The sequence below is a fragment of the Phacochoerus africanus genome, chromosome 1 (assembly GCF_016906955.1).
Source record: "Phacochoerus africanus isolate WHEZ1 chromosome 1, ROS_Pafr_v1, whole genome shotgun sequence".
In the NCBI taxonomy this organism is placed as follows: domain Eukaryota; kingdom Metazoa; phylum Chordata; class Mammalia; order Artiodactyla; family Suidae; genus Phacochoerus; species Phacochoerus africanus.
The window spans coordinates 90,023,361-90,032,535 of NC_062544.1; the positions used below are offsets into that span (position 1 = coordinate 90,023,361).

Genomic DNA, 9,175 nt, shown 5'->3' on the forward strand with positions numbered 1-9,175 from the left:
CAAGTGTACAGCAAAGTAATTCAGATACACACACACACACATACACATATGTATCTTTTCCAGACTCTTTTCCATTATAGGTTATTCCAAGATATTGAACATAGTTTCCTGTGCTATAAAATAGGGCTGTGCTATCTATGTATTTTATATGTAGCAGTGTGTATGTGTTAATCTCAAACTCCTAACTCATCAAAGACATACAGATGGCCAATAGGCACATTAAAAGATGCTCAAAATAACTATTAGAGAAATGCAAATCAAAACAATGAGGTGTTATTTCACACCAGTCAGAATGGCCATATTAAAAAGTCTACAAATAATAGATGCTGAAGAGAGTGTGGAGAAAAAGGAACCCTTCCATAGTCTTGGTTGGTGCAGCCACTATGGAGAACAGTATGGAGATTCCTTTAAAAACTAAAAGTAGAGTTACCATATGATACAGACAACCCTCTCCTGAGCATATATCAGAAGAAACCTCTAATTTGAAAAGTTTCATGCACCCCAATGTCCACTACAGCACTATTTACAATAGCGAATACATGGAAGCAACCTAAATGTGTCCATCGACAGGTGAATAAAGAAAGAAGATGTATATATATATATATATATACAATGGTATATAACTCAGCCATAAAAAGGAGTGGAATAATGCCATTTGCAGCAACATGGAAGGATCTGGAGATTATCATACTAAGTGAAGGAAGTCAGACAAAGACAAATACCATGATATCACTTATATGTGGAATCTAAAAAAAATGATATAAATGAACTTATTTAAATGGACTCACTCTTTATTCATCTTTGATTACACTTTTCTATACTTGCAGCTCAATACTAGTTTCCTTTAGAGTTCTTTTCCTGGTGACTTTCATGCTAATTTTATAGTCTCTTTAGCTAACTTCAAACACTCTTATTTCCAACAACCATCTTGTGGTGGACTGATTGCCTTAATGGTCCCAATTCTTCACCCCTCCCTACGTTTGAAACCTTTGTCATATAACATTGTAATATTGTACTGCTCTGACTTGAGCCTGGCTATACAACTTGCCAGTGAGATAGTAGCAACTATGATGGGCATAGAAGCCTGAAAGCATTTATACAAATGGGCTTGCAAGTTCCTGTTCCTCTCCCATTGCTCTGAGAATATGACAGAGAAGGAGAGCATGCAGTACAGAGCCAACACTCACTAGATGTTTTGGCCAAAAGCATTCTAAAGCAGCTGTCAGACAGGAACATGCAGACAAAGAATGAGGCCAAGCCATACAATGTTCATAATGTAAATTAAATAAATGTTCATAATTATTCCACTGAAGTTTTGGTGTTATTTGTTATGCAGCATTATCAAGGAAATGTACAACTGATATACATCTCTATGGTGGAAACTAGTAAATCTATGTTTGCTTGTAGTCTCTGAGCCTCACAGCGGTAAATAGCTCTTGCCAAATGTCCTACAAGCATCTTAAACCAACATAAATAAAACTAAGATCATAATCTTTCCCCTATAACAAGATTAATTCTACCTCAAGTTTTGACACTATTATCTAATCCAGTCAACCAACCTAGAATCCATGAATCATCCAAACTTTGTCCACTCTCCCGATTACTCTCCCATCTCTAAAGGTACAAAATGTAGTCCAGGGAAGAGCAGCTAGCAGTTATTGGAAAAAGTGTGTGTGTGTGTGTGTGTGTGTGTGTGTGTGTGTGTGTGTGTGTGTGTGTGTGTCTCCTGGCACTAGCTGGAGTTTGCCCTTCCCAAAATGACATTTCTGAAAGATAAAAAATGTATTGTATTTGCTCTATCTGAGCAAGGGATAATTTGTTGTTGGGTTATTTTGGGGTTTTTGTTTGTTTTTAGGGCGACACACACAGCATATGGAAGATCCCAGGATAGGGATCAAAATGGAGCTGTAGCTGCCAGCCTACACCACAGCCACAGCAACACCAGATCCAAGTCATGTCTGTGACATACACCATAGCTCACAGCAATGCCAGATCCTTAACACACCGAGCAGGTTCAGGGTTGAACCCGCATCCTCATGGGTACTAGTTGGGTTCATTACTATTGGACCACAATGGGAACTCCAGCAGGGGGTAATTTGAAATTAAAAAAATAGTGTAAAAGAATAAAAACTTTGGAGGTGGGATCAAGATAGTGGAGGAGTAAGACATACCTTCTCACTTTCTCCCACAAACATATCAGAAAAAAATTTTTTTAAATCTATATATAGAACAATTTGCATAGAACATCTACTGAGTGCTGGCAGAAGAACTTAGACCTCCACAAAGGGCAAGACACTCTCCACATAACCAGGTAGAACAAAAGGGGGAAAAAAGAGAGAGTAAGAGAAAGAGATATGAGAAAAAAAGGAATCAGGATGGGACCAGTACTGCAGAGAGGGAGCTATGAAAGAGGAGAGGAATCCACACCCTGAGAGGCCATTTAACTAATGGGGAGATCAGCCAGGATGGAGGAGGAGCCTCAAAGCTTTGGAGAAAAGCACAACAGCCAATCAGAGGAGGGCAAAGCAAAGCAGAGAACCACACAGATTACTGGTACCACCACCCAGAACACCACAGCCTAAGACACTTGGGCAGGCAGGGCACTGAGATTCAGGCTTCTGGGGTCAGTTCTGGGAAAAGGCCTAGGGTTGGCTCTGTGGAGACGGCTTGAGGGGACTAGAGAACAGTGTGCCACGGGCTGGGGAATGGTGCGCTACAGCCCAGCAAGTGCAGAAGAAGCAAGGAGCCATTGATGGTGAGAGTGAGAGGAGGAAGAAATAGGACCACCATACGAACATCTTTCTCTGTGCAAGTGTGGGTTCTCTGACATCAGGGCATCTCTTGCACAGGCTACAGCAGCAGGTGCTAACCATTACATTTATCTTGGACTCCTGAGGTGAGCACTGCACACCACCACTAAAAGTCCTGTCAAGAGGCACCACCTGCAGCCCCAGTCACCTCAGGGGTTGCTGCCAAGAAAGGCCCTGCAACCAAGCACCTCCTGGGAACCACGCAGCTGTCCTGGGAATGCACACAACCCACCACTGCCACTACCAAAGGTTCTGGGCACCACCCCACATCCCTGAGGGTCATCACCATTGCCAAGGGCCCTAAAACCAGAAACAGCCTGCTGCCCCCACCTCCTTGAGGGTCCTCACCACTGGCAAGGGACTGGCAACCAGGCAATGCCTAAAGGTGATGCCCATTGCTGCCACCTCCCTGAAAGCATGCACAGGCTATATACCTGCACACACTGAGGAAAAAGAGCAGGAATCCAAACCGAAGGCAGACCTCATGCTAACAACAACAAAAACATAGCAAGCCCTCACAAGCTACCCAGGGATGCTCCTGCATATAAATAGCCCTACAAGAATACTATAGATAATTGTTTTGCCTAAAAGCACAGAATAAGAAAATTATAAGCGAAATGAAGAAGCATGGGAACCCTTTCCAGTTAAAGAAACATGGGAATTCCTCTGAAGGAGCAAACAATGAAACAGACTTCTACTGCCTAACAGACACCAAATTCAAAAAGGAGGTAATGAAAATACTGAAGGAATTAAGAATGGACATGAACAGTAACACAGATCACTTTAAAATGGAACTAGAATCTATAAGGAGGAGCCAAGAAAAATTAGAAAATTCATTTACAGAGGCAAAAGCTGAGTTAAAGACATTGAACAGCGGAATTAAGAATGCAGAGTAACAAAATAAATGACTTAGAAGATAAAATAATGGAAATCACCCAATCAAGACAGCAGACAGAAAACTGAATGAAAAAAATTAAAACAATATATGAGATCTATGGGATACTATACAGCATGCCAATCCATGCATAATATGCATTCCAGAAGAGGAAGTAAAAGAAAAGGGGCTTTAAAATATATTTGAAGAAATTATGGCTGAAAACTCCCCAAATCTAAAGAAGGAAACAGATATTCAAACGTAGGAATCACAGAGGGCCCCAAACAAGTTGAACCCAAACAGGCCCGCACCAAGACATATTATAATAAAAATGCCAAAAGTTAAAGATAAGGAGAGGATTCTAAAGGCAGCAAGAGAAAAACAAAGAATTAATTATGAGGGAACCCCCATAAGGCTACCAGCTGATTTCTCTCCAGAAACACTACAGGCCAGAAGATAGTGGCAAGACATAGTCAAAATTCTAAAAAGGGAAAATTTGCAGCCTATAATACTTCACACACAAAGATTATGACTTAAAATAGAAGGAGAAATAAATAATTTTTCAGGCAAACAAAAACTAAAATAACATAGCAATGCTAAACACATTTTAAAAGAAATACTCAAATATCTCCTTTACATAGGAAAGAAGTAAGAATATACGGGATGGAGGAAATCACAAGTGGAAAGTAATCACTTAAATAAGCCAGTATACAGATAAAAAAGAAGGAAAAAAACCTATTTGTGAAAGTGATGACAAACACAAGAAAGAGAAAAAGAATAAACTTGAAGATATAAAAAAGTACATGGGAAGTTCCCTTCATGGGGCAGCAGAAACAAATCTGACTAGTATTCATGAGGATTCAGGTTTGATCCCTGGCCTCACTTAGCAGCTTAAGGATCCAGCATTGCCACAAGCTAGGGTGTAGGTCACAGATGCAGATCAGATCCCAGGTCGCTGTCACTGTGGTGTAGACCGGCAGCTACAGCCCCAATTCGACCCCTAGCCTGGGAACCTCCATGTACCATGGGTGTGGCCCTAAAAACTTAAACAAAAGGACTTGAAAATCATAAAATGTGGAGAAGAAGAGTAAGGAAATCTAGACTCTTTTTTTTTTTTTTTTTTAAGAATGTGTTTGGGCCTATGTGACTATCGGGCTAAACAAGCAGATATAGGAAGGGTTTAACATATGTTTAAAAAAAAAAAAAGGGCAACCACAAATCAAAACCAAACAATACATTCACAAAAACCAAAAATAAGAGGACACAATCATAATATAAAAGGAAATCATTCAGCCAAAAAGAGAAAAAGAAAAGAACTAAGGAGAAACATAGGATCAACTGGAAAACAAGGTTTAAATGACAATAAAAAACATAGCTATCAATAATTACCTTAAATATCAATGGACTGAATCCTCCAATCAAAAGACATAGAGTGGTAGACTGTATTAAAAAAAAAAAAAAAGAGCCTATAATATGCTGCCTACAAGAGACCCACTGTAGGGCAAAGGACACATATAAACTGAAAGTTAGGAAATGAAAAAAGATATTTCATGATAATGAAAATGACAGGAAAGTGGGAGTTGCAATACCCTTGAATTGAAGGATCAATTCAAGAAGAGGATATTATACTCATCAATATATATACCCCTAATTATAGAAGCACCCAAGTACATACAACAAATACTAAGAAACATAAGAGGAGAAATTGATGGGAATATGATAATAGTAGGAGACATTAACACCCCACTCACATTAATGGACAGACCCTCTAGACAGAAAAATCAACAAGGCAACAGAGATCCTAAACGACACAGACTTAATTGATATTTTCAGGATATACATCCAAAAAAACCCAGGATATATTTTCTTTTCAAGTGCACATGGAACATTCTCTAAGATTGGCCACATACTGGGGCACAAAACTAACCTCAACAAATTCAAAGAGTATAGAAATGATTTCAAGCATCTTCTCTGACCACAATGGAATGAAACTAGAAATCAGTCACAGGAAAAGAAAGGAGAAAAAACTGACTACATGGAGCCTAAACAACATGCTACTAAAAAACCAATGAGTCAACAAGGAAATCAAAAAGAAAATTAAAAAATACCTTAAGACAATAATAATGAAAACACCACCCATATAAAATCTATGGGATGCCACAAGAGCAATTCTTAGAGGGAAGTTCAAAGTGATATACGCCCGCCTCAAAAAAGAAGAAAAATCTTGAATCAACAACTTAAGCTACCACCTAAAATAATTAGAAAAAGAACAAACAAAACCTGAAGTCAGTAGAAGGAAGGCAATCATAAAGATCAGAGAGGAAATCAATAAAATAGAGATTAAAGAATAGAAAAATCAATAAAACCAGGAGTGATTTTTTGAAAGGGTAAACAAAATTGACAAACCTCTGGCTGGACTCACCAAGAAGAAGAGAGAGAGAGCCCAAATAAACAAAATAAATGAAAAGAGAGAAATCTCAACAGATAATGCAGAAAAACAAAAAACAAAAAGTAAGAGAATACTATAAACAATTACATGCCAACAAATGTGACAACCTAGAAGAAATGGGCAACTTTCTAGAAACATACAGCCCACCTAAATTGAATCAAGAGGAAATAGATAATTTGAATAGACCAATCACTAGAAATGAAATTGAATATGTAATAAAAACACCCCCTACAAAGAAAAGTCCAGGACAAGATGGCTTCACATGAGAATTTTACCAAACATACTAAGACGAACTTAAAGATTCTAGAAGGAGGAATACTCCCAAAGATTCTAGGAAGCCACCATCTCCCTAATGTCAAAACCAGACAAATATACTACCAGAAAGGAAAATTATAGGACAATATCTTTGATGAATATAGATGCAAATGTTCTCCACAGAATTTTAGCCAACCAAATGCAACAACACATAAAAAAGATCATACACCATGACCAAGTAGGGATTTTTATCTCAAGTTCACAAAGATGGTTAAACATATGCATATCAATCAATGTCATACATATTAAAAAAAAAAAGTCAAAAACCACACGATCATCTCAATAGATGCAGAAAAAGCATTTGACAAAATCCGCATCCATTCATGATAAAACTCTTAACAAAGTGGATATAGACGAAACATATCTCAACATAATAAAAGCCATTTATGATAAACCCACAGCCAATATAATACTCAACAGAGAAAAGCTGAAAACCTTCCCACTAAAATCTTAAACAAGGATGCCGACTCTGACCACTTTTATTCAATATAGTATTAGAAGTCCTAGGCATAGCAATCAGACAAACAAAAGAAATAAAATGTATTCAAACTGAAAAAGAAGAGGTAAAATTGTCACTATATGCAGATGATAACTATAAATAGAAATCCCTAAGGACTCCACACAGAAACTACTCAAACTGATCAATGAATTCAGCAAAGTAGCAGGATACAAGATCCAGGTTCAGAAATCAGTTTCATTTCTGTATACTAACAATGAAACATTAGAAAAGGAATAAAAAACAATGCCTTTTAAAATCACACCCCCTAAAATTAAATACCTGGGAATAAACCTGACCAAGGAGGAGAAAGACTTACATGTTGAGAACTATAAAACTTTAATCAAGGAAATAAAGAGGATTCAAAGAAATGCAAAGATTACCCATGCTTCTGGACTGTAAGAATTTAATATTGTTAAAATGCTATACTACCCAAAGCAATCTACAGATTTAATGGAATCTTTATCAAGTTACCCATGACATTTTTCACAGAACTAGAACAAATAATCCAAAAATGTATATAGAACCATAAAAGAACCAGAACTGCCAAAGCAACCCTGAGGGAAAAAAACAAAGCAAGAAGTATAACTCTCCTAGACTTCAGACAATATTACAAAGCTACAGTGTAATCAAGTCAGTGTGGTACTGGTACCAAAACAGACATACAGATCAAATGGAACAGAATAGAGAACCCAGAAATAAACCCAGACACCTACGGGCAATTAATCTTCGATCTTTGTTGAAGGCAAGAATATAAAATGGGAAAAATAGAGTCTCTTCAGCAAGCGGTGCTGGGAAAACTGGACGGTTGCATGTAATTCAATGAAACTACACAATACACACAAAAATAAACTCAAAATTGCTTAAAGACTTAACTGTTAGACATGACACCATAAAATTCCTAGAAGGGAAGTTAGGTAAAACATTCCCTGACATAAATCATGCAAATGCTTTATTTGGTTAGTCTCCCAAGGAAATAGAAATAAAAACAAAAATAAATAAATGGGACCTAATCAAACTTATAAGCTTTTTTTTTAATATATATGAAATGTTTCACGAATTTGCATGCATCCTTGCACAGGGGCCATGCTGATCTTCTCTGTATCATTCCAATTTTAAGATATGTGCTGCCAAAGCAAGCACAAACTTATAAGCTTTTGCACAGCAAAGGAAACCATTTTAAAAAATACAAAAGAGCTCCTTCAGAATGGGAGAAAATATTTGCAAATAATGCAACAGGCAAGGGCTTAATCTCCAAAATATACAAAAAACTCATCCAACTCAACAACAAAAAAACAAATAACCCAAATCAAAAAATGGGTAGAAGACCTAAACCGACATATCTCCAAAGAAGACATATAGATGGCCAGTAGGCACATGAAAAAATACTTGATATCATTAATTATTAGAGAAATGCAAATCAAAACTACAATGAGGTACCACTTCACACAGGTCAGAATGGCCATCATTAATAAGTCTACAAATAACAAATGCTGGAGATATTGTGATTAAAAAAAAGAACCCTCCTACACTGTTGGTGAATAGCATGAAGTTTCCTTGGAAAACTGAATATAGAACTCCCTTATGATCCAGCAATCTCACTCCTGGGCATATATCCAGACAAAACTCCAACTCAAAAAGATACATGCACCTAAATGTTCACAGCACCAGGACACAACAGCCAAGACATTGAAACAACCTAAATGTCCATTGACAGACGAGTGGATTAAGAAGACATGATACATATATATACAATGGAATACTATTCAACCATAAAAAAGAAGGAAATAATTCCATCTGCAGCAACATGGATGCAACTAGAGAGTCTCACGCTAAGCGAAGTAAGTCAGAAAGAGAAAGACAAATACCGTATGAGATCATTTACATGTGGAATCTAAAATATGGCACAAATGAACTTATCTACAAAACAGAAACAGATACACAGACATGGAGAACAGACTTGTGGTTTCTGAAGAGAAGGGAGGAGAGAGTGAGATGGACTGGTAGTCTGGGGTTAGTAGATGCAAACTATTACAGGTGGAAAGGATAAGCAATGAGTTCCTACTATATAGTACAGGTAACTGTATCCAATCTCTTGGAATAGACAATGATGGAAGATAATGTAAAAGGGAATGTATGAGTAGGTCGCCTTGCTGTACAGCATAAATTGGCACAACACTGTAATTCAATTATACTTTAATAAAAAATAAAAATTTTTAGAAAGAATAAAA

The 9,175-nt window shown here is 37.3% G+C and overlaps 1 non-coding gene across 1 annotated transcript; it reads right to left on the reverse strand.

The window, feature by feature from the left end:
- Positions 1-7,981: 7,981 nt before the first annotated feature.
- LOC125113891 (U6 spliceosomal RNA) lies at positions 7,982-8,087 on the reverse strand. Its single transcript, XR_007131629.1, has one exon. It is a non-coding gene; the product is annotated as a U6 spliceosomal RNA (small nuclear RNA).
- Between the last annotated feature and the right edge of the window lie 1,088 nt (positions 8,088-9,175).